Source organism: Colobus angolensis, unplaced genomic scaffold (assembly GCF_000951035.1).
Source record: "Colobus angolensis palliatus isolate OR3802 unplaced genomic scaffold, Cang.pa_1.0 Scaffold469, whole genome shotgun sequence".
NCBI classification, from domain to species: domain Eukaryota; kingdom Metazoa; phylum Chordata; class Mammalia; order Primates; family Cercopithecidae; genus Colobus; species Colobus angolensis.
Window position 1 is genome coordinate 263,748 of NW_012118143.1, and position 26,479 is coordinate 290,226.

A 26,479-nucleotide genomic window follows, 5' to 3' on the forward strand; every position below is an offset into this window, starting at 1 on the left:
AACATAATTCTTATTATACAATTAATCTTTTCAATGCTTTTGAGGTATTAATATATAATCTAAAGAGGATTATCAGGTCAATATATATGGCTTTATTTAAATGATGAGATTTATTTTATTATATGCTTTATAATGTAATATTTTTCATTCTGTCTTCATTTCACATGTTTGGAAAAAAACAAATGCACACAGAGTATGATAATTATGTTAAAATTTTTTTTTTGCTTTATTTTGGATATTTTCTAGATTGCACATAAATCAGGAAATGCTATACTATGGCACCATTTTCAAAACGAAATGCAAAGGAAAAGATTAATTCCATGAATAATATTTTCTATTTCACCAATTTGTAGAAGGAGGTGGAGAAAAATGATAACCAATAATAGCAAATGCTAATATTACACTATTAATATTTGTATGATAAAGATAGATATCATTACAGATATAATAATATCTAATACCTATACAAGTTTTCTATATGCCAGGCAATGTTCTCAAGCACTCAACATATGATCTTATTTAATAATTAGATGGTTATTTCCTGGAAGAGAGGGCCATAACCAACTCACTCTGTATAACAACATTAGTATTATTATTAATAATGACAACAATGATAGAAGCCAAAAGTGTTTTCTTACCATGGGGAATATATAAGGGGTGGGTCACCTAGGGTGTGTTTACAATACCTTATGATTTCATTTATATGACATTTTCAAAAAGACAAAAGTATAGCTGTGGTGAAAAGATCAGTGTTGCCAGGTGTTACAGGTGGGGAAGGGTGTGGCTATAAAAAGACAGGCCAAGGAAGTTGTGAGGGTGATGAAACTTTTTTGACTGTGGTGGTGGTTATATGAATCTTTATAAATGTTAAAATCCAGAGAACTGTATACAAAAAATGGTCAAGTATAGTGTATCATACTTTAAAGTATAATTTTAATGTATAGCAATTCAAATAATAAAAATTTAAATGAAAAATTGTAGTAATAACCATTATATAAAAAGCAAGTCTTTGCAAGTATGCCTTAGAAAGCATTTGCTTCTTCCTAAAGCATACTTAATAACAAAAAATCCCCAAATAACACCCATACGCATATTTTTTCAAAAGCACCAATTGCACTTCCACTTAGGATATAAAAAGCTGTAAGAGCAAGTCATTCATAACTTAATAATGATAAATCTCTAGACAATCTACAAAATCATAACTTTCCTTGAGCCTATCAGGGAACTGAGTTAACGTGAATTCCAAAGGGTGACCAGCCCCTTTAAAGAAAGACAAAACATATGAACCTTTGTCCAAGCATGGAGACAGAAGTGACTGTCATACAAGCTGAAATTTTAATGAACTTTTAAAAGTAAAGCATGGGTTAGCTTTGTCAGTTTGGAATATCTGGAACCCCAGACACTTACACACTTACTACCAAGTTCTTTTTCACAGTCTTTAACCAGAAGCTCAGAAAAATTACTCGGGACAAAGGAGGAGACCTAAAAGAGTCCACATCACTGGTTCTGGTATGCAGAACGTAATCAGCTGTTGCTGGGGGACAGACATACAACCCCACAAAACCCTTCTGTCATGAGAAGCAAAGCCTTAAGACACTAGAGGAGAAGCAGCAAACCCTCTCCTGAACCCAGGCAAAAATCCCTTGCTTCTGGTGGAGGGGTAGAAGCAAAACTTACTTGCCTGGGAGGGAGAGATAGGAAACCCCCTAATTTCCAGGACAAAGGCAGAGATCCATTGCTGCTCCGGGAGAAGTAGAAGGGATAAACCCCTGCCCTGGAGGAAACCCTCTCTAACCCAGTTCTTACATGAATGAAAAGCAGTGTTCACCTATTGCGGAGAAAGAGGCAAGAAGATGTATCTGACCAAAGATCAACCACATATACAAATCAGAGGTCAGCTGCCATGGGGAGAGGAAAGAATGCTGAGAAAGGCTTACCCTAAAAGTCCATGTTCATAGAGCCCCGCTAAGGCTGTGGCTAGACAGGATAACAGACAGTACTTCCTACCTCACCATGAGTCTAGCACCTGATAATAACAGCAGTGAGCTGCTGTCATGTGAACAAGAGTAAGAAGAGAGACCCTCCACTGGTGGCACAAGTATGAAGAGACTACTGAAAATTTAGAGTGGAGAATCATTGAAAAAAATCCTGTGGCACTCCAGGCTCCAACTGAAGCACAAATAATATAAGTTATGCAAGCCAGATGACAATTAAGTGAGGAAAGGAGGAAAAACTCTCCAACATATTTTATAATACCAGCATTAACCTGATACCCAAACTAGAAAATAACAAATAAAGAAAACTTCAGATCAATATCTCTCATAAACATAGACACAGAAATCCTTAACGAAATGCTATTAATCAAAGCCGATGATAAAGAAAAAGAATAATACATTATGACCAAATGGAGTTTATCCTGGGAACGTATGGATGGTTCAACATTTGCAAATCAATATTATTCACCATATCAACAGACTAAAATGGAGGAAAAAATCTCAATTTTTACAGAAAAAGCATGAACAACATTCTACAAATAATGATAAAAGACATTTAGCATAGTAAGAGTTTAATGGATCTTCCTCAACCTGATTAAAGGCATCTACAAAAATAAATAAATAAAATAAAAAATCTATGATTAACATATAGTAAAACACAGAATACTTTTTCCCTAAAATCAGAAACAAGGCAAGGATGTTTGCTTCCACTGCTTTTATTCAGCATTACATTGGTGATCCTAGCCAATACAATAAGGCCTGAAAAATAAATAAATTGCATATGGATTGGAAGGGAAGAAGTAAAATTGCATTTACAGACAAGATGATCTATGTAGAAAATCCCAATAGATATACCAAAAAAAAGCTACAAAACTATGAAACCTAATAAATAAGTTTAACAATAATGCCAGACATAAAGTCAATATAAAATAATTTATTTTATTTCTACACAAGACAATTTGGAATTTCAAGTTTTAAAAAGTACCATTTGTAATATCATCAAAAACTGGGAAATACTAAGGGAGGATAACTATGTACAAGATTTGTATGCTGAAGACTTCAACACACTGATGATATAAATTAAATAAGACCTAAATAAATAGAAAAATATACCACGTTCTTTGACAGAATAATTGAAATACTAATTTTTAGGATGTTGTATCTCCCCAACATTCCTGCAGAATTATTGCAATCTCAATAAAAATCCCAGTAGGTTTTTCATAGAAATTGAGAAGTGAACTCCAAAATGTATGTGGAAAAAGCAAAGGAACCACAACAGCCAGACAAATTCTGAGAAAAAAAATACAAAAGTTAGAAGATTCATACTACCTGATTTCAAGACTATGGTAATTAAGAGAGTTTGTTATTGACATAGGACTGACCTATAGATCAATATAATCCAAACAGGTCATCAAATATGACCAACAGATTTTGGACAAAGGTAATTAAATGAAGAAATGGTAGTCTTTTCAACAAATGGTACTGGAACAACTGGACATCATATGCCAAAATATTCTTCTTGACCCCTCAGCTAAGAAGATATACAAAATTACTCAAAATGGGTTAGTGACCTGAATATAAAATCAAAAATTATAACTTGTAAAAAAAGTAGAAAATCTTTGAGATTTTGGTCTAGGCAAAGATTTATTAGGATTTAAAAACCATGGACCATAAAAAATTAACAAATTGAACTTGAAAACAACTTATTTTCAAAAAATAAAATGAAAAGGAAACCTAGAGTGGGAGACAATACTTGCAAAACACCTATGTGATGAAAGACTTTTATCCAGAATATATAAAGAACTCTCAAAATTCAAAAATAAGATTATTATTGAATAACCAAATAAAAATAGATAATTTAAATAGACATGTCATCAGAAAAGACATATGAATGGCAAGTGAACACATGAATATATGCTCAACACCATTAGTAATTGAGGATATGGAAGTAAAACCACAATGAGACACCACTAACACCTTTATAAGAATAGCTAATATTAAAAATAAAATAAAATCCTGACAGTATCGACTTCTAGCAATGATGTGTAGCAACTGGAACTCTCATACATTGCTGGTGGAAATGCAAAATGTCACAGCTACTTTAGAAAACAATTTGACAATTTCTAATGTAGTTAAGCACACACCTATCATAAAAACAAGAAATCCCACTCCTAAGTATTTACTCAAGAGACATGAAAACTTGTGTACACACAGAGACCTATTGTAGAATGTTTAACAACTTTAATCATAATTGCCAAAAACTACAAATCTACTGGTGAGTGGATACTCAAATTGCAGAACATCCATATGATAGAACACCTCTCGGCTACATTAAGAAATAAACTACTGATATATGCAACAACACTGGTGAATATTTTTAAAATATGCTAAGTGAAAGAAGCCAGATGTAAAAGGCTATATACTTTATGGTTCCATTTGCATGACATTCTGGAAAATGAAAAACTATAGGGACAGAAATCAAATCAGTGGTTGTCAGGAACTGGCAGAGATAGGGATTGACTACAATGGGGCAGGAGGGAACATTCTAGAGTAAAGGAAAGGTTATACAGATTGTCTGTATTGGTAGTTACATGATGGTATATGTTTCTTAAAGCTCATCAAACCGTACATCTAAAAGAGTGAATTTAACTCTATGTAAACTATACCTCTTTAAACCCAAGTCTTAAAAAGTCATCCAATCAGAATATGACAATATAAGACATTTGTATTTTACTGTGAGAGTAATCTGGATACATATAGGGATTTTGATTTGTACTTTGAATCAATGATTGCCAAAGAAGACTGTGGGTTCCACAAGATATGTGTAAAAATACCCTCTGTAGTGTAGAAATAATATGTTAAAAATGTAAATCATTTTGATCTATTTTATTAATTTTTATTAACTTCTATTTCTGAATTGCTTTAAAGCATGGGGGGCATCTACAACACATGATTTTTGATGCAGTTATATAACTTTTTTAAAATACATGTCTTCACTAATTATCTCTTTCATTGAGAGTTAGTTAGCACAGGACATATGTCAAGAAACCAGATGACATCAGCATTATACAGTACATGAAATTTATCCCCATTGGCAGAGCCTCTAACCACACTGAAGTTCTCACATGCCACTAAACCATATGAGTGGAAAGAGAGGAAGGAAGGAAGGAAGGAAATAGGGAGGAAGAAAGAAGTGGAAAACAAAATGCTACAATCTGGAGATAATGATCTAGTTAAGAATATGTACCCAGTTAAAAGCAGAAGCTGAGTAACATATGACAGGGAAACAGAGTGGTTATAGAATAAATAAAAGTCATTATTTTAGTGCATAAGGCCCATATAACAAGTATAAACAGTCCAGTTAGAACACTCCCAAAGACAATGAGGAGGCCACGGACATTGGTAAAGCAAGGAATCTTAGACATTTCATAGATAATCAAAATATTCAATGACCCCCCCAAGACAGAAGCACAGACAAGTAACAACTGAATCTCACTGTAAAAAAAGAGTTCAATCTTATTAATGTCAACTGGCTGAATATTAGCCCACTTGAAGAGGAAGAACATCAGGAAAACCTTAGTAATAATGAGCATCCCAAGTATAGAAAATGGAAACCAGATATAGTGATTCACTGTCAGGGTGAAAGAGACTCCATAATCCCTGATAAAATGTATATGAATAAAAAGAAAAATTGCCAGCTAGTGACTTAGAGGGATAAAGGGATAAACCTGCCACACTGGAGATTTTATACTTCCCAGGCAATATGTAGATATTCCCAGGCAAAACTTACACATGCCAATAAATAAAACTATTAGGAGTCAAGACACAGGATGATGGAAAGGGAAACATTTTTCAAAGGAATAAAATGGAAACAAGTTTGATGAGGGCCTCACAATCCCATCATTACAGTGCATAGACAAACAAAGCTCTACTGCACACTGCATATTCCAGTAAACAGACTAAACTGCAGTGTTCTTCCTGGCATAAACAAGCAAAAAGGAAAATCCATCTGGGGTTTGCCCTGGGGAATTTAAAGTAAAAAGGAGTCCTCTCTTAACTCCACCATTCTCTGAGATACCCATAGAAAAAGAGCCAGGACAGGACAAAAATTATTCCTGCCACTGAGAGATGAAGCCAGCTGGACTTCCTGGTTCAGCTGGGGACTTGGATAACTTTTCTGTCTAGCTAGAGCACTGTAAACACACTAATCAATGCTCTGTGTCTAGCTAGAGGATTGTAAATGCACCAATCAGCACTCTATAAAAATGCACCAATCAGTGCTCTGTGTCTAGCTAAAGGATTGTAAATGCACCAATCAGCACTCTGTAAAAATGCACCAATCAGCATTCTGTGTTTAGCTAAAGGATTGTAAACACACCAATCAGCACTCTGAAAAATGCACCAATCAGCAGGACATGGGCGGGGACAAATAAAGGAATAAAAGCTGGCCACCCCAGCCAGCAGTGGCAACCTGCTCAGGTTCCCTTCCACGCTGTGGAAGCTTTGTTCTTTCACTCTTCACAATAAATCTTGCTGCTGCTCCCTCTTTGGGTCCATGCCACCTTTAAGAGCTGTAACACTCACCAGGAAGGTCCGCAGCTTCATTCTTGAAGTCAGTGAGACCAAGAACCCATCAGAAGGAACCAACTGTGGACACACCACCACTCTAAATAAAGGTACTTATCAGTTCTTTAGTAAGGAGATATGAGACACTTAAAGATTCAATGTCTAAACCTCAGAGTTCCTCAGGCAAGTATTATGGCAAAGTTGTTACGTATTACAAATTCACAAACAGATACAGAGACATGGGTTTAGGACCGAGTTCTGACTTTACTAGCAGACTGGAGGGCTACCAAATATCAAAATATTTTAGAATAATTTTTTAAAGTTCAGTGACAATTTAAGTGTGAAGCAAGAGGTAGATATGGACATATAAAAGAAGGGGACAAGAAAAAAGTTTCAAATAAACCATAGATCTGAATTATTATCTGGATACAGGTTAGAAATCAATCAGTGAACTTTCAGTCATCTAACAAAAATTCTTACGTCACTAGTCTGTGTTTGTCTGGTTTAACCAGAAAAGCAGTGGTTTTAGAGGCCTCTATTGCCTTAGGGCTACTAAATAGTTTTCTTTTTCTGTGGCTTGTTCATGCCTCCCTGAAAACTGACAAGGAAGCTTGAATAAGTAATTTCAAATAGGCAATACTAGAGGGTATACATTTAAAGGAAAGGCAAAGAAAAAAGAATAAGCAAATGGATTTCTTCTCTCAAAGGAGTAGGAAGATGGACAATGGAAATGGAGAAGACAAAAGATGAATAAATACTGGGCACAAGACAAATAAATATATTGTGGTTGGGGGAAAATATTTAAAAATCTAAGAAAAGAAGAGTAGTTCTATAATGCCCCAGCTTGTAGCCCTTATTACAGTTATTACATCTAAGGAATGAATGTATGTGTGTATGAGAGGGTTGTGGGAGATGTCCAGGGAAAGCTGGGGAATATGTTGGGGACACTATTCCTATTAATGAATATTTTTGTACTTTGGAGACTCTAAAGGCTTATTCTAGAGGAATCTCTTTCGACTCTTCTAAGCTAACAGTGCTGCCCTGTATACCCAATGCAGCCAGACACAGATACTGGGGGTCTGCACCCCCTGGACTAATCCAGACAACAACGACCTTATTAAGAGAATAAGCTTAGAAGTCAGAGACTCAGAATGGTTGCCATGGCCACCCATTGGAAAGGATTGTTTTTAAGGATTTCTTGAGAGTCAGGCAGATGGCTGGGACATCCAAGTCTTCCATAATTAGACATCATTATGACTGGTTGCATACTTTTCCTACAGGAGTTTAGCATATATAATTCTTTCCCAACATTAGAATCTGTAGTTTTTAATTTAAAATGTTATGGCTACTGAGCCAGAGTGAAATCAGTTGTATCCCATATTCTCAAATTAGAATGCTTTTACCATGAAATGCTTTGTGAAATTGGAAAAGCCTTACCCACTGTCACATAGATAGTAGTGTGTCTGGCACTGAGATTCAGCTGTCTTAATTCTTACTCCAACTGCTTGTCTGACAGGGCCCTTACCCTGCTTGGCACTTTTGTGGTTCCACTGTTTTTCTGTCACCTGGCATCACATGCAGATTTCCCATGTCAAGTGCATCTCTGATAAAGGCAGGCAGAGAATCAAACTAACGAAATGGAAAAGGTGTAAATACATTTTCCTGCCTAAACTTTAACAGGTATGTCATTCCAAAACCCAGGAATGAGGTGAAATCTCATCTGTGATGCAGATGCCATTTATTTTCACTTCATATTCTTATAATATGAAATGCTGTCTTTGTCAGTTATGTTATTTGGCTCATGCTAAGATGATATCATTCAGGAAAATTACAAGGTGGAAAAAAGAGAAAAGGGAAAGGACAATTGACTTGTGTCTACTATGGGGCAGACTATATAGCAGCATTTTTTAAGATTTCTGTTTAAGTCCTCACATCAGTTCTTGAGTGGGGCTTTTCTTCTAGACATGTACAATTTTTCGAGTGGAATTTGAATCACACTTTACATGCTGTCTCACAGTCTGATAACAAAATACATTTCATTGTTTTGTTTGGTCACTTCATAAAAATAGTTGTCTGGAGAAAATGTAGGATATCTTGCAAGCGCCATCTTGTGATGAGAAACAGAACTGTTACTACAACATCCTTGTGGGAGAATGGTGGGAACTACATCCTGCCAGCAAGCAGCTTTCTCAGGCTTCTAGAATATACCATGCTCAAATTTAGTTTTGTTATGCATTACATAAAAAATGGAATCCGAATCTCTTCACCTACAATGGTCAGATTGTAGAAATATAATTGCATGGTTACTGAAAATTGAAAATATGAGTAAGATATATAAAAAGAAAGTACAATTCTGGAAAGACATTATTTCCTGTATATCTTTCCATATTTTTTCTTTACATAAACATATGAATGCATATGATTTCAAATCAGCTTTTTGTTCTGGTTAAGCTCATGGTTTAAACATTTTTGCATACTAATAAGTATTTTCAATGTGATTTTTCAGTGAATCACTTCAAATGCAATTTTCCCCCAACTTTGCAACATTTTACCTCAATCTTTTTTCCGATTTTGTTTTAAAAAAAGACTAAATATGTATTAAGAATTTTTTTTAAAATAGTGGTAGTAAAGCCTGCCCTATCTCTTCAACTGAACAAATAATTCCATTAGCAGGCTGGTTTATATTTTTTCTGATTTGGTTACACATATATTAATGTAGTATTTTATGTTTAAATGACATAATATGGTGCTTACCATTCTGCAGTTCGCCCTTTTTACTTCTCAGACATCTTTTCAAGTCACTACAAGTTCATACTTTCATTTGTCAGCTATATAACATGCCATTGTATGGATGCACCATAGTACATAATACTTTTAAAACTGTTCATAGAAATAAACCAAATCCTATCCATTTCTCACTCTTAAACTTAGATGATATAGAAAAGTGGTTCTTGCTGACCATGGCTGTACCTATGGACTGAAAGGATGGGCTGCAGGGAGGACACATGCAGGGCTGTAGTTGACACAGCAACCAGGCTACCCACTTGATCAGATCCAGGAAAAATTCCACTATTGGCAAAAGACAAGGGAGTATGGGAGCGTGTCTGCGGTGTCTATGTGTGTCCACGCATTTGAAACAAAATGGGTAAACTCTTTTGGTTTTATTTTGCTCTTATTATAAAAATGAGCACGATTAAAAACAATTCTAAAAATGCTGAAACTAGTGAAAAATAGATTTTAAAAAAACTTCCATAATCTGAACACTCAGAGATGAACACTCAGAGATGCTGACTTTAACTCGGGAGTCTAGTTCCCTTCCTAAGGAAAACTAATACACATCTTTACAAGTGTTATCACTCGACGGCATATCTGAATCCCTTTCCATGTTCATGTACATTTATATTTGTTTCCCTATATGTCATTCTCTTTGTGTGTTTACATTTTTCTCTCATTTTTTGCGTAGAATAATGTGTTTAAATCAAAATATAATAAAATCTGTAACAAAGGTAGAAATATGTAATGCCACGTAAAAAATTAACAGGAACAGCATGTCTCACCGAAGTCTTAATTTAGAAGCTGTAATCTGATCGCCCATTCCCACACGGAGGACTTTAAAGATATCGGGCGAAACAAAAATTCCAGAGGATTAATTCTGTTCCAATAACAGCAGTTCAAACAAAACCATATTCCATTCCCACCTCTGTCAGGCAACAATCACTATTTCTTTTTTTTTCTTTTACTTTAACACCAAGACCCGAAGAAATTCCCAGAAAATAACTGGCTTTGAGACAGCCATTACCTTGAAGCTTCTTGTCAGCTGCAGCCTCTTGAAATGCTGCCCCTCCCCCAATACCGGCCGGGTACAGCTCCCTTTGGAGCGGCTCCGACGAGGCTCCGCCCCCTCCCAGTGATGGGAATAGCAGGGGTCCTTTCCCTCAAAGGGAGGAGAATCACCAAGTTAAACTGAAATTCCCTTAAAGCGAAAAGATTATCATTTTTAAAGCAATTGAAAGCGGAATGGCAACATGTGTCTGTGTAATTTACATTCAAACTACAAGAGTGGATGATTTTCTGCGGGAAAAAAAAGGTAGAAATGCCTTTATCATAAAGACTCAGTAAAGAACATCTTTTATATATTTTTCTTGCCTATTTTGACAACTTATTTCTAAAAACGATTTCAAGATCCAACTGGTCAAACTCTATTAAAAAGCCCCTCTACATTCTTATTTTTACTGCAATGAATTAATACATTATTTTGGGGATAAACAATTCCCTGAAATTTTAATTCTCCTGGCCCTGGCTCATGATGTATGTCTCTCTTTTTATTCAGGTCTTCTCATTCATCTTTCAGAAAGTTTCATCGTTTTTTCAACTAAAGTCATTTCTAAATATAAAACATCAACAAAAATCCTTAAACAGATATGTATGTATCTGAATATTCTGAAATTGGAAACAAACAAAAAAAATTCTTATTGGTAAAAACACAATAAGCCAAATTTGAAAATATAGAACAAACTTGAAAAAAACTGTTTTCAATGCAAAAATATTGCTAAAGTAGCTCTTACATTTTAATAAGAAATAAATGGTAGCATAAAAATGGGCAAAAGACATAAATAGACCATTCACAATGTTCTGAGAGAATAATTTTCCCCCACTCCTAATATTTACTTCCTTGAGAGCAAGCTCATATGGTGCCACCACAGGAATCTCTGTCCTTTCCTGTACAGCTACAAACCTCTAGGTTATTTGGGTAGGTTTGCTTAAATTTGGAGTTCTGTTATCACGCCTGTAATCCCAGCACTTTGGAAGGTGGAGGTGGCAGATTATTTAAGGCCAGCAGTTCGAGACCAGCCTGGCCAACATGGTGAAACCCCAACTCTACTAAAAATACAAAAATTAGCCAGGCATGGTGGTGGGTGCCTGTAATCCCAGCTAATCAGAGGGCTGAGGTGGGAGAACGACTTGAACCCAGGAGGCGGAGGTTGCAGTGAGCTGAGATCATGCCACTGCACTCTAGCCTGTGCAACAGAATGAGACTCCATCTCAAAAAAAATAAAATAAAGTAATAATTAATAAATAAGCCCATTTGATTCTCACAATAATCAATACCCTGCAACTTCTCCTCTTCCCCTTTTACTAATGTTGACATTTTGGCTTCCATCTGCAACTCCATTTGTTTTATATCTATCTATCCAGTTTGTTCAGTGGAGAAAGGGAGGTGCTATCTATATATCGGGACTCCTCAAAACCCAAATATTCAAAATAAAGATTAAAACTACTACATAAAAGATATTCACCTTCCCTAATAATCAAAGAGATGCAAATAGAAAACAGCAATAAGATGGCATTTTTCTACCTAAATTGACTGACAAAGCAGCAAATAAATGATACAACTAATAGAGATCCAGGAAACAAGGAAACGGGCACTCTTGCTAATGACCATGGTCACTAAACTAGGAAGAGGGTGAGACAAAATCAGAGCCAAAGTCTAACTCCAAAACAGGAGGTATGTCCTCTCTCCACAAGTATTCACTCCCTCCTGGGCTTGGAATCCTGTCTCTTTGGTAGAACCAAAGATGATGTTGCTCACTTTCGAACTGTGAGGAAATTGGTGAATATAACCCCAGCGTGGCCGGGTGCGGGGGGCTCACGCCTGTAATCCCAGCACTTTGGGAGGCCGAGGGGGGCGGATCACGAGGTCAGGAGACCGAGACCACGATGAAACCCCGTCTCTACTAAAAATACAAAAAATTAGCCAGGCCCAGTGGAGGGCGCCTCTAGTCCCAGCTACTCAGGAGGCTGAGGCAGGAGAATCGCATGAACCCGGGAGGCCGAGTTTGCAGTGAGCCAAGATCGCGCCATTGCACTCCAGCCTGGGTGACAGAGCGAGACTCTGTCTCAAATAAATAAATAAATAAATAAAAGAAATAACCCCAGCGTGAGTATTGCTTAGTCTCACGTCTCTGATTGTGAACATATTGGTGAACTACAACCATCTTCGGCAACTACCATACTTACTATCCTTGACCTCTTTCTATCTCTTACATCCATCTACATTCCCACACAAATTAAAATGTATTTTCATGTACTATGCTTTTTTTTTCTTTTCTTTCTTTCTTTCTTTCTTTCTTTTTTTTTTTTTTTTTTTGACAGAGTCTTGCTCTTTCACTCAGGCTGTGGTGCAGTGGCACAATCTTGGCTCACTCTGCCTCCTGGGTTCAAGTGAGTCTCCTGCCTCAGCCTCCTGAGTAGCTGAGATTACAGGCGTGTGCCACCACACCCAGCTAATTTTTGTACTTTTAGTAGAGATGGGGTTTTGCCATGTTGGCCAGGCCGGTCTCAAACTCCTGACTTCAGGTGATCTGTCTGCCTCAGCCTCCCAAAATGCTACAATTACAAGGTGTGAACCACCACTTCCGGCCTGCACTATGCTTTTGCACTGACCGTATCTGCATGATAGCATTCACTTGGCCTTAGATCAGTTATGAGAAGTCTCTTATGTGTTATAGGGCCTGGCAGCAACTTCCTTTTCAGATACGGTGATTCCTGGATAGGGGTTGAAAATCATTTGTTATACAGAGAAGTGCCATTTTCATTCTACCTTCATTAACAATTGGCAATTCCTTGCTCCTGTGCTTTGCGGTTTGCAGCTGCCAATTCAGTATGGGAAAGTTGCATTTTTATCCTCTTTTGCTGAGCTTTTATATTCGCAACATACTCACGAAATTAAGATTTAAATTTAGACTTTTATTGCCTTTAACGTTCAGGTGTTATTTCGCAGGAAGCATTAAAACCTACACATTGCTAATGGATAATGATTCTGAGGTTTAGGTCTCTTAATGTTATAAAAAATCATAAAACTAGGTAAAGTTGGTGAGGCCCTCATAGCCCCATTTATTATCACAATGAGTGGGTAAACACATCTCCTGCCACATTCTCGCTATTTAGGTTAGAGACACGGAGCTGCATTTGACACATCTCTTCCTGTAATGATCAATTGGAAAAAAAGAAAACTGTCTGCGTTGGGGACTCTAAAGAAAGAAGCCATCATTCTTCCAGAGACTCATAACAGAAGGGTCAGCCTGGGTCAAAATTTTCCTGGTAACCAAATTTAAAATGACACAGAGTTCTTTGGTCAGATACGGATTTCTGTTGGCAGGACCCAGTGTTTAGCTTTTAAGAGTTTATCACCAAGGCATTATGACAGGGTTATGTTTCTGAAGTTTTCAGACAGACAGCCAAAAAATCAGACAGTGCGGGTTTGAAACCTTTATTAGCTCAGTGGAGAGAAAACTTTCCAACCCTTGACAACAACGCTAGGTTATCATCTCCCATATCCTAGATAGCATAGTCAACAAGGATGCATGGGTCACTCGTATCTCTATATTAACCTAGATTATCCAAATATTAAATATTAAGCCATTAATATATTTCAAAATATAATAATAAAAAGGGTTTTAGCTACCTATTTGTCTAGAAAAGCCGTTTTTTGTTTGTTTTTGTTTCTGTTTTTGTTTTTTAAGAAGCCTCATTCTATTGCTCTGAGGATAGTAAACGCTTCTGGTCTGTTGTAGCCTCTTTTATCCCCCTGAACCTTCACAAAGTAGCTTGAATAAAGTATTTTCAATGGGTGATAATTGGATTGCATTAAAACATGGCAAAGAAGAAAAGAGATCACATAAAAAATTTACTTTCCTAAGTAGGACGAAGGTAGACGATGAGAATATAGACAAGATACAAGTCAGAAGAATGAATAATGGGTATCAGATAGGTGGTTTTAGATATGTGGAATATATTTGGTGGGGGTACAAAAAAGAGAAGTATAACACAAATGCAATATCCCATCGTTATTTTCTCTGTTGTGTAATAAAAAGGGAATTGTGTGGGAAGAGCTTTGGCAGTATTGGAGACATTGTTTTTGTTCTTGGATAATTTGACCTTTTGCAACCCTCTGAGTTATCATAAGTGAATGCTGGGTTCTAATATCTTCTAAGCTGCCACTACTGCCCTGTCTATCCAAGGTAACCAAAGAAGAGCTCATGGACACAATGAGGCTCAGCATCAACAATCTCACTGAGAGCACAACATTACAAGGCACAGATTTGTGACGGTTGCTGGGAAAGAATTAAGTTTGTCAAACCACTACAAAATATTATTTAAGAGAATATAGTCATGTGGTACATAGTGACATTTCAGTCAATGACAAACTGCATATATGACAATGTTCCTGTAAGATTATACTAAAGCTGCAAAATTCCCGTTGCCTAGTGATGTCGGTCACAGCCATTGTAACACTGAAGCACAACTCATGACTCACCTGTTTGTGGTGATGCTAGTGTAAACAACCTACTACACTGATAGTGGCATAAAAGTATAGCACATACAATTATATGATGTACCTAATACTTGATAATGATAATAAATGACTGCTATTGGTTTATGTACTTCCTATACTATACTTTTTAATCTTATTTTAGTATATTCCTTCTACTTAGAAAAAAAAGTGTTAACTGTAAAATAGCCAAAGAGCAGGGTATTCCAGAAAAGGGGGTATTCCAGAAAAGGGCATTGTTATTCTAGGAGACAACAGCACCATGAGTGTTACTGTCCCTGAAGACCTTCCAGTGGGACGAGATGTGTAAATGGAAGACAGTGATGTTGATGATCTTGACCATGTGTAGGCTTAGGCTAATGTGTGTGTTGGTGTTTAACAAAAAAAAGTTTGAAAAGAAAAAAAATAAAAAATTTTTAAAAATAGAAAATAAGCTTATAGAACAAGGATATAAAGAAATAAATTATTTTATTTTTTTTTACTGCTGTACAATGTGTTAGTGTTTTAAAGTATTATTACAAAAGTGTTAAAAGATTTAAAAATTTAAACATTTATAAAGTAAAATGTTACCATAAGCTAAGGTTAATTTATCATTAAAGAAAGAAAATTTGTTTTAATAAATTTATTGTAGCCTAAGTGTTCAAGTCTACAGTAGTGTACATAATGTTCTAGGCCTTCACTTTTCACTCACCACGCACTCACTGACTCACCCAAAGTAACTTCCAGTCCTGCAAGCTCCACTCATGGTAATTCGCCTATACAGGTATGCTGTTTTTTGTCTTTTATGTCATATTTTTACTGTAACTTTTCTATATTTAGATATGTTTGGATATACAAATACTATTGTGTTGCAACTGCCTATAGTATTCAGTACAGTAACATGGTACACAGGGTTGTGGTATAGAAGCAATAGGCTATACCATATAGCCACTTAGGCTATATGGTATCTAAGTTCATGCAAGTAAACTCTGTAATGTTCTCAGAAAAAATCCCCTGTTGAAGCATTTCTCAGAATATGTCCCCGTCGTTAAGCCATGCATGACTGTACAGGTGATTCAAGAAGGTCGTGAGACCTTAAGCAGGTTCTAAGAAACCTTTAAAACTATGTTATCTAGTTTATGGTATGACAACCTAACATAGTTGTCAAGGACAACAGAGTCAGGCCTCAGGGAGACACCCTAATAGCCTCTTGCATGATTTCTTCATAATGGTATAATATATAAGATTCTTTCCGAAAACTAGAAGTTATGACTTTTAATTACAAACATGATAGCTGTAGAACAGGAAACAAAATGAAGTATACCCCAAATTCTCAACCTATCATGATCCGTACATGAAATGTGGCTTTTAATTTAAAATGCTATGATGGCTGTAGAGCAGGAAGCAAAATACATTGTTCCCCAAGTTCTCAACATGTTTATACCGTGAAATGTTTTGTGAAATGGGAAGAGTCTTACCCACTGTCACGTGGATCCTGGTGGGTCTGGTCCTGTGGTTCAGCTGTCTTGAGTCTCACTCCAACTGCTTGTCCAGCAGGGTCTTTACCTGGCTCGGCACTTCTGTGGTTCAACTGTCCTTCTGGGGCTCGGCTGACAGGGAATCAAACAAACGAAATGGAAAAGGTGTAAATAAATTTCCCTACCTAAACTCTAACAAGCATGTCATTCCAAAACACAGGAATGAGGCGAAATCTCATCTGCAATGTAGATGCCATCTATTTTCCTTCATGTTATTACAATATGAAATGCTCTCTGGGTCAGTTATGTTATTTCATTCATGCTAAAATAATATCCTTCAGGAAAATTATGAGGTGGAGAAAAGAGAGAAGGGAAAGAACAATTGACTTGTTTCTACTATGGGCCAGACTCTATGTAGCAGCATTTTTTATGATTTCTGTGTGAGTTTTTATGTCAGTTATTGGTGGGGATTTTTCTTCTAGATATTTACAATATTTTTAATGGAATTTCAATCACACTCTACATGCTGTCTTATAGTCGGCTAATACAAAACATATTTCACTGCTTTGTCCACTTCATAAAAATATTTGCCTGGACAAAGCTTAGGAAACCTGGCAAGCACCATCTTGTGACCAGAACTAGAACTGCAGACACTCAGGCTTCTAGAATTTTTCATTCTCAGTTGAAGAGTTCTGTGCATGTGTTATACAAAAGTGGGATCATAATGTTCTCGTTTTAATATTTTTCATTATAATATATCTCATGCATATTGTATATATCTTTCTACATCTTTTGGATTTCCAAAGAAGAAAGGAAATCTCCACAACAATGGTCAAAATGTAACGGTTTGCTCTGTATATGTCTAGACTTTTTTTCTGTAGATACTTATCAATGTGGAAGCTTTTTGAAACTAGACCCTTTATTCCTCCAGTAATATATTTGAACATCTTTCCATATCAGTAATTATTTTCCATATCTTTTTGTGAATTGTTTTACAAAATTTTTTCCACATTTCTAAAATTTTGTTTTTCTCATGATGAAAATTATTCAGGCTTGCTCTTTTCTAAATGAAATTTTTAAAATGGGGAAATGTAACACATAGAAGGTTAAAATATTCTGTCTATTAATTGGAGATATGTGTGGAGATATAAGAACACTTATATTTCCAATTAATAAAGTGGTATGTATATTTACAGATTTTTATTGCATACACTGTACTAATGCATGCACATTTTGTTTTTGGTAAACAAATAGGAGTACATGATACAGGCCATTCTTCAATTTGCTTATTTTTAGAAACTACCTTGGACATTTATTCTAATCATTGCATTTAGAGTTAGCTCATTCCTTTTACAGCTGCGTAGTATTCAACATTATAGATATACTATACTATATGACTATATCATAATATGTTTAAAACATTTTATGAATTATTCCTCAGGAGTATAAAGAGAAATATGTTCTGCTTGAATCAGAGTCTGGACTATAGCCTCAATAGTTGAATTGCAAGAAAAGCACAAGCAATCAGGTAATGAGCCTTCTCGGACCCAGAGAAAAATCCTACTGCAGCTAAAGACAATGGAATGTGTGTGTAGCTATTTGCTCAAGTATCTGTAACAAAAGTGATTATTCCCTTTTCAGCTCCATTATCATTTCCAAAACAATCTAAAAGCACATAAAAATCTAAAGATGAAAATACACATCATCAAACCGAGTTGTTCACGGCATACATTTGAGTCTAATCCTTTTAATTTTTTTCCTCATCACATACATGTTTGAATATACTATTTGAAATTACATTTATTTAGCCACATATTTGAACACCTTTCCTTGTTTATATGAGTTTACACTATTTTGGGGAAAGTAGCTTTTCCCCCATGATTTTAAATTCTCATCTCTGTTTCTATGCTGACATAGGAACTACATGCTAAGTAAAATGTGGAAGAAAGAAGTGGAAAATTTCCTCCTTTTTCCCTGACATCCTTTTTTATCAGGCATCTTTTATTACTAAGTATATTGTTTGTTGTGTTTTATTATATTAAGGTATGTCTGTTATTGTTATGATCTTTTAGATTTTTTTCTATTGCAGTACAAATAGGAATGTACAATTCTCTTGACAGATAAGTAGAAGTACAGACAAAGATCATATTTTGCACATTATTTAAAAAGCTATTATATTGAGTTATTGTGTATCCCTTGACAAATAACCAAACTACTAATTCTCAGAGATACTCGAATTTGTACAGTTATGCATTACTTTAAATTACTAACATACTCCACCAAAACAGTAAGATTTGTTAGAAACACAATCAACACATTCAAAGTAATATAAAAAAACCAACATCCCCAACTTAACAATTTAATTTTCCATTTAAGACTATTATAACCTTTTTCAAAATAAGGAAAATTAACCTCCCAAGTTTTGTTTCATCATTTATCTCAGCCACCACTGCCTTTTGATGGAAACATAAAATGCTCTATTAAAAAGTTAGCTTTTGCTACCTCTTTAAGAATATTTTTCCGCAGGTGTAATGTTGATCACCACCTCTCCGACAGTGGACTTTTAAGATAATCTGAAGGAACACAAAACACAGATATTAATTCCCTCACAAAAACAACGACTCTCACAAAACGACACTCCTTTCCCGTTATTCCTAAGCAGCACACTCTTCTTTTCTCACCTTTATTCCAAATCTTCGAGAACTCTCTGAAAATAACTAGCATTTACGACAGCCATTACCTCCAAGCTTCTCCACGGAAGCCTCCAAAGCCTGTGTGTAATGCAGCTCCTCCCCGAAGACAGGCTGGGCGCAGCTTGCTTCCAAGCTCCTAGTGGATGCTCCGCCCCCTCTCCGTGATGGGGAAAGCACGAGGTTCTTCCTTCATTTAGGAGAAAAATGACCAACTTAAACCGAAATACAGTTAAAGGGAAGAAATGTTCCTCTTAAAGTACTTTAAAGTGTAATGGTAATCTATGTCTGTTCAATTTCCATTCAACCCCCTAGGATAGGTGTTTTCATGGGAAAAAAAAGAAGCAGCAGCAAATCTCTTTATCATACAATAAAGTTGTGGTTAAAATGTTCCTTACATGTATTTTTTTCTGATCCTCTTTTGTACTTTATTTCTGGTAAATTTAAGACCTACTGGCCAAACTTCACACACACACACACACACACAAAACAGACGCTGAGTATTTTGATTTGGATTACAGTGAATTAATACTTTATTTTAGGGAGAATTAATTCTTTACAATTTTGAATCTGAACCTGGGACATAATATATCTCTCCTTTTATTCAAGTTTCTTATACTTCTTTCCTTAGGTCATTTCCAAAGAAAAATCCTCAAACAAAATCTGATTATACTGAAATTGAAAAAAAAAAACCATATATTAAGAGTAAAATCACATAGGCCAAATTAAAAAATCAGTCGCAAACTTAGGAGTGCTTTTCAAGTGCTTTTGATTGCCCATATGATTGCATAAACAAAAATATACCCAAGCTAGTTCTTACATTTCAATAATTAAGAAATGAACAACAAAGTAGAGAAAGGGGCAAAGAATACAAGCACAGAATTCCCAACGTCCTTCCCTACTCCTGATATTTACTTCACTGTGAAGAAAGCTCAAAGCAGTGTAATTTTAGGGCTCTCTGCATCTTCTTCATTTCACTCTCACAAGCAAAGTCCTGCCATTTATCTTCCCCTCTTAATGAAAGTGACAGTTTTGGTTTAAACTGCTATTCAATTTATTTTTACCACATTTTCTTCATTGTTTTTAATATATGACAATTGTAAACTTTTTGCACCCACGAAATTACCTCAAAATGTATAATAATGCAAAAATGGATAGAAATACATTTTTGGGCAAGTAAGAAAATTTTGATTAGCTCTTATAGAAGTAAAAGGAACTGGTGGTCAGTGCCTCCTCCTGAGGCTCTTTTACCTACAAAGTATTTTGATCTCTCCCAGATTAATGTCTGTTTAGTTTGGTCTTGAAATGTCTCATATGATTTCTTTGTACAATTGACAAAAATTATATATATTCAAGATGAGTAATGTGATGATTTGATATATGTGTACACTGTGAAATGATTACCACAATCAAGCCAACTAACATATCCATCACCTCACATAGTTACCATTTCGTGTGAGATGAGAACGCTTTAGATCTACTTTCTTAGCAAATTTCAAATATACATTACATATTATTAACTACAGTTTTTTCATGTACCTTTTGACCATTTGTACGTTTTCTTTGGAAAAATAACTACCCAGGTCCTTTGCTCATTTTTAAAATCAGGTTACTTGCTAGTTTTTTCTTGACATTGAATTTTATAAGTTTCTTGTTGTGTATATTAATTTTATAAGTTTCTAATTGTGGATATTGACTCCTTGTTGGATGCATGGTTTGCAAATATTTTCTCCCATTCCATAAGTTACCTTTTCATTCTGTTGACTATTTTCTTTGTTGTGCAGAAACTTTAGTTTGATGTGGTCCCACTTGTTTATTCGTGTGATTTCTAATAGCAAGTTATCTCAAGAGCTCTGATATAATTTCAAAGCCCAAAGCTTCTTAATATTGCAATTCTATAAAAACCACTTCTGTTCGTGAAAAATTCTGCAAAATTGGGGACAAATTCTGCTAATGTGTAACAAGGACATAATACTAAGAATAATTGTTTATTGAAATATAGCAACATCAAGAACAGAGAACTGATAAACTGTGTTCTATAAAGTCACAAGACCTTGAGAAATATTGCTATTCAGAATGAAAAGACTCTACTCTAAAGAGTTGCTTTTTTATTATTGTTGACATTAGTTTTATTTTCTTTGGTATTAAAAAGTGCTCTAAAAAAACAGTGGTTGTAGAACATAAACATACCAAAATATAAAATATTGAAAATACCAAATATTGGTAACGATAAGGAGCAATTGGAAGGTTCATACATTTTTTACAGAAATGTAAGTTGGAACTCACATTTTGGGAACTGTTTTGGCACTATTTGCCTAAAGTTGAGCATTATAGAGGTTAAAGGAGAACCATTTAGTGCTTTAAGTAGCAGACTGGAATATCTAAATTGGTAATAGAGAAATGGTCTCCACAGAGACCTGTGGGTACCCAGATGATGCAGTGGGACATAGAAAGTAAATGTTTAAAATTCAATTTCTTTCATTTTGATTTATTTTATAAGCTTCTACTTGTAAATATGTTAAATGCAGATAAATACTGTAATGTATTATATATTTTATAAAAATATCGAACAATTGGGAGATGTCAATTTTTTTTTACAGTGGTGATAAAAATATATGTGGACATCTCTGATTTATGGCACTCACATCCCACATAGACTTCCCACTTGTCTTTTCCCAAGCCATTTGCATGGTTTGGGATTATTTTCTCATAAAAAGACTAATTAAGCTGAACTTGCTAAATTTCCTGTATACTGTTTTCACTGCTCAGGTAAGCTAACGTTACTCCCATTAAATGTTTAAGGTAATAATGAGAAACTGAATTATAGTAAGCCATGTCTTTGCAAAACTATTGGTTCTCTCAAGCTTCAGATAAAGCCACAAAATATGTGGGTATACAGTAATTCTATTTGGACTATGTAAGTGTTTTCACTGTAATATTGTAAAGCCAAAATTCTTTGTTTTAAGTTCAAGGGTACATGTGCAGGATGTGCAGGTTTGTTACATAGGTAAACATGTGCCATGGTGGTTTGCTGCACCTGTCAACCTATCACCTAGGTACTAAGCCTGGCTTGCATGAAACCAAATTTCTAATACCAACAGTGATTGTATTTTCCTTTAATGTCAACCTAAATTTAATTTCTTAGATCTGTAATTGACTTTGAGACCTTGAAAATAATGAATAAAGTTTTTTGGATATCTGGACAATTCCTAAGAAAATCAGAATTCATAAACACAAAGCATCAAATGTACCAAATTCCAATTAACAATTTTTATTTAGATTCTTACATATAAAAGTATTCGTATAAAGCTCAAAATAAAATAGTAAAATCAATATTGTATATGTATTATCTACTAATATGTTGAGAGGTTAATTGTATTTTAAAGCTCATATTTACACCTTTCTATGATATGTATTCATGTGTGTGTATTTGGGTCTGTGTTTAAATATACACATATGATGGTACATTAATTAAATAAGAGTAGTTTAGGAACAATAAAGAGGATTAAATAACTAAAATGAATAATGATTTTAGAATATGTAATCTGACCTCACAATGAGATTATATAAATTTATTATTATCATTTTATTTATTTATTTATTTATTTATTTATTTATTTATTGAGACAGAGTTTCCCTCTGTCACCCACGCTGGAGTGCAATGGTGCTTTCTCAGCACACTGCAACCTCCGCCTCCGTGGCTCAAGTCCTCAGCCTCCTGAGTAGCTGGGATTACAGGCATGCACCATCATGCCCGGCGTTTTGTATTTACAGTAGACACGGGGTTTCGCCATGTTGACCAGGTTTTTCTCTAACTCCCAACCTCTAGTGAGTCACCTGCCTTGGCCTCCCAAAGTGCTGGGATTACAGACTTGAGCCACCACGCCCGGCATAAATCTATTATTTATATTTCACATATTCTATCATGATGGCGAAAGGTTTAATTTGCCTCACCTTCATGTACATTTTCAATCCACACAAGGTTATTCGTACCCTTTTGTGCTACCTCTTGTGCTCACAGACTCTTAATTTCAGGAAGAGCTAAATTTTTATTTATTGTCGTGCTTCTTGCTGCTATGTTTATTTTAAATATTGCATTGTCACTATAGTTAATGAGGTATCCATGGATAAAACTGTTTCTTGCTGTTAGGTGTCTATTTTCTAATTTTAATTAAGCAGCTGATTTCCTCTAGTAGTCTCTTTAGTTATTTTCTTCCCCCAAATTTTATCCTAAATTGATTAATCAATTATCAATTTATTTTTTGTAGAGACGGGGTCTCACTATGTCAACCAGGCTGGTCTGAGACTCCTGGCCTCAGGCAATCCTCCCTCTCCAGCCTCCCAAAGTGCTGGGATTAGAGGCATGAGCCACCATGCCTGGCCTAACCCTAAATTGTCTTTAACCCTAAATTGTCCCATTGTCTTATACACCCAAATAATCTTTGGCAGTTTTCAGATGGCTAGAAAATAATACAAAAGGCATACTCCCTCACCTAATAAAAGAAGGAATGAAAATATACTTAGGTATATTTGGCATGCTATTTTAGAAGTAGATTTACAGTGTTAGACGAACTACTATCTTTTTTTACACACACATTTTGGAAAAACTGCCAAATCAAAAAAAGAAAATCAGCCTCTCCTAGATTAATTTTGTATAGGTAAAGGGCTATTGATATAAATGTTTCACTGTATCTTTTTCAGATAGATATAAGCATGCTCTTATTCATGTGTATATGCTGACACAATAACATTTTACAAATTGATGTACATTATAAGATTTCATTCCTAGGTTCTTATTCCTTGCTTTTTAGTGATAATTGTGGTCCACACTTTATAGGAAGGTTTATAAAGCCCTATAGGTTTGCCAATCACAGTCCATAAAACATAGACCGACTGACTTACACTTACTTATGATAATTATTACCTAAGTTCCCAAGAAAAGGTCATGGTTAGGTCCATATATGTATTATACCCAATAGGGAAATCCATGCTCTTCTATCTGATATATTCAATCACTCTACTAAATTAACCCAAACCTGTCAGTCTTGCATGTTTCATTGTGACAGTCACAAGGGCATGTGTCACAAACTACAGGTCAAAGATTGGGTATTATGAAAGACAGGTCTAAGAAAGTTAGCCTTAGAACCACAATGAAATGCACTGTACAAAGGACCCAAAATTCAAAATTTCCCAGACTATGTCAGCCCAGAAGCAGGGAACTTCAGGAGGTAGACCACGATTCCAAAACAAATGGAACAAGAATTTGTTACACGAGACGAGGGGAGGGCTGAATGAAAGGAGGGAAAAATCTAATTATGATTATTTTCATGGGGATGTTTTAGATACTGTGTTTATAGATATTCTCTATTCTGACAGTTTTATGCCATAGTCTTTTCTTTTTCTTTCTCCCTCTCCTTTTCCTTCTCTTTCTCCTCCTCCTCCTCTTCCTTTCATATTTTAATTCTCCACATCACAGCATACCAGAAATATCTCACTCTTTAAGGTAAATTTCTTGATCTTTATTCTCTAACTTTGGAGAAAGTAAGTTCATAAAATTGGTAAATAACATTTCTGGAGTAACTGGGACTTTTTAAAATAGAGCTTTGGATTTTTTCACAATCTTCAGAGAAACAGTTATCAGGGCTTCATAGTTTCTCACCATGAAAGGGTTGGCAACAATATAACAAGGAGGTGTGGGTATGTTCAGTAACACATAATGCACTTATGTAAATATATCAAGATATGTAAATAAAATACTCTAAAAGCCCAGGTGAATTGACAAATTAATTTGTTACCATTAAGATTGATTTACTTGGTTATTTAATTTGTAAATTGCTCCAAGATGTTGGAAACTGAGTTAAATGATTAATATAAATAAGTACAAACCTTGCTGATAATCATGGTTCTAATAACAGTGTATAAAGTAAGACTATGTCTAGGTTTCACCATATTAAAAAATTATAACAAACACTTAATCAAACAATATGTTAAAATGTGAATGATTATTGTCTTTTGGGAGAGGATACCAAAAAAAGAGATAGTCAAAAGGAAAAAAAAATATTGCCAAGCTAAGAAATGGGCAAACTATATATTCTAAGTATTTATTTTCAGATTGAAAGAAAATCACTGGCAATAACTTGCATTTTGGTGCTCTGCTTCCTATCTCTATTGACTTGATTTCATGCCTTCTTGTTAGATGTCCTATTCTACACTGTTGCTGAAGAATGAAAACTTTTAATCTCAAGCAGATAAATTCTGAACGTTTGCTGCTTAAATACAAATGTTTTTTGTTTGTTTGTTTTCTGACTGATAGCATGTACTGAAGGTGCTTTTTATTTTCTGACTGATGATCAGCATGAACTGTACTGCCACAAGCTTCCTTTGTAACAACTGGAAAGGACATTAAGTCTTTTAAGACTTTATGAAAGGACACTTTCTTCATTATTATGAAAATCTACTTGTTTATGTAAGCATTCTTAGTTTCCAAATTTTTAATCATTCGATTTCAAAGCCCTTTCTCACCTGGCACGCTCTCTTTTAAATGTTTCTGTTGTTTTGCTGGTTCCCTTGCTGGTAAATTAACAAAATTTGACACGTAGTAGAAATAAATTTGTCCAAAGCAAATTTGTATCAGGTGATATACAAAGTATATAACAATTCCGAAGGCATAGACTTTCACCTATCTAACACTGGCTATGAACAAACAACATGTAAGAATGCCAGCCGGCTGCGGTAGCTCACGCCTATAATCCCAGCACTTTGGGAGGCCAAGGCGGGCAGATCACGAGGTCAGGAGTTAAAGACCAGCTTGGCCAATATGGCGAAACCTGGCCTCTACTAAAAATACAAAAATTAGCCAGGCATGGTTGTGCACGCCTGTAGTCCCAGCTACTCAAGAGGCTGAGGCAGAAGAATTGCTTGAACCCGGGAAGGGGAGGTTGCAGTGGGCCGAGATGGTGCCACTGCGCTCCAGTCTGAGCGACAGAATGAGACTCCGTCTCAAACAAACAAACAAACAAACAAACAAAAATGGCCACTGCACTCCAGCCTGGGCGACAGAGCAAGACTCGGTCTCAAAAAAAAAAAAAAAAAATTCTACTGGCTGAGTGTCTGGCCACCTTAAGCACAAGAGCAAGAAAAGAATGTACTGGAGTTGAGCTTCTGGATACTGAGAAAGGCAAACTAGTCAATGACTGCTAGGGCCAAAGGAGCCTGAGAAATCTCTGGGAAAATGTGTGGGAACAGGGTAGAGAGGGAAGAAGTGCTTCCAGTGATCCAGTGAAGAGAGATGAGCTCCCAGTGAAGAGAGATGAGCTCCCACAAAGAATCTGCTGACACATGACCCACAGGAAAATAAGTTTGAGTTTGCCGTATTTGGGAATTTTTGTGTTTCTGAGTCAATATGTAAAACCTGCACATTGCCAATGGCTAATAATAATA

The 26,479-nt window shown here is 35.5% G+C and overlaps 1 protein-coding gene across 5 annotated transcripts in view; it reads right to left on the bottom strand.

The window, feature by feature from the left end:
• The window catches only part of LOC105523512 (PWWP domain-containing protein MUM1L1), a 28,865-nt gene extending 9,715 nt beyond the window's left edge, over positions 1–19,150 (bottom strand). Inside the window, exons 1-3 of one of the 5 annotated variants that reach the window (XM_011958329.1) lie at positions 19,031–19,150; positions 16,354–16,481; positions 10,360–10,494 (exon numbers count right to left, since the gene is read on the bottom strand). The gene's annotated coding sequence lies outside the window, so the exon portion shown is untranslated. Of the gene's footprint in view, positions 1–10,359; positions 10,495–16,349; positions 16,482–19,030 lie in introns of those variants that run through there. The other 4 variants (XM_011958328.1, XM_011958331.1, XM_011958332.1 and 1 more) reach the window with 4 other exon arrangements.
• Positions 19,151–26,479: the final 7,329 nt, after the last annotated feature.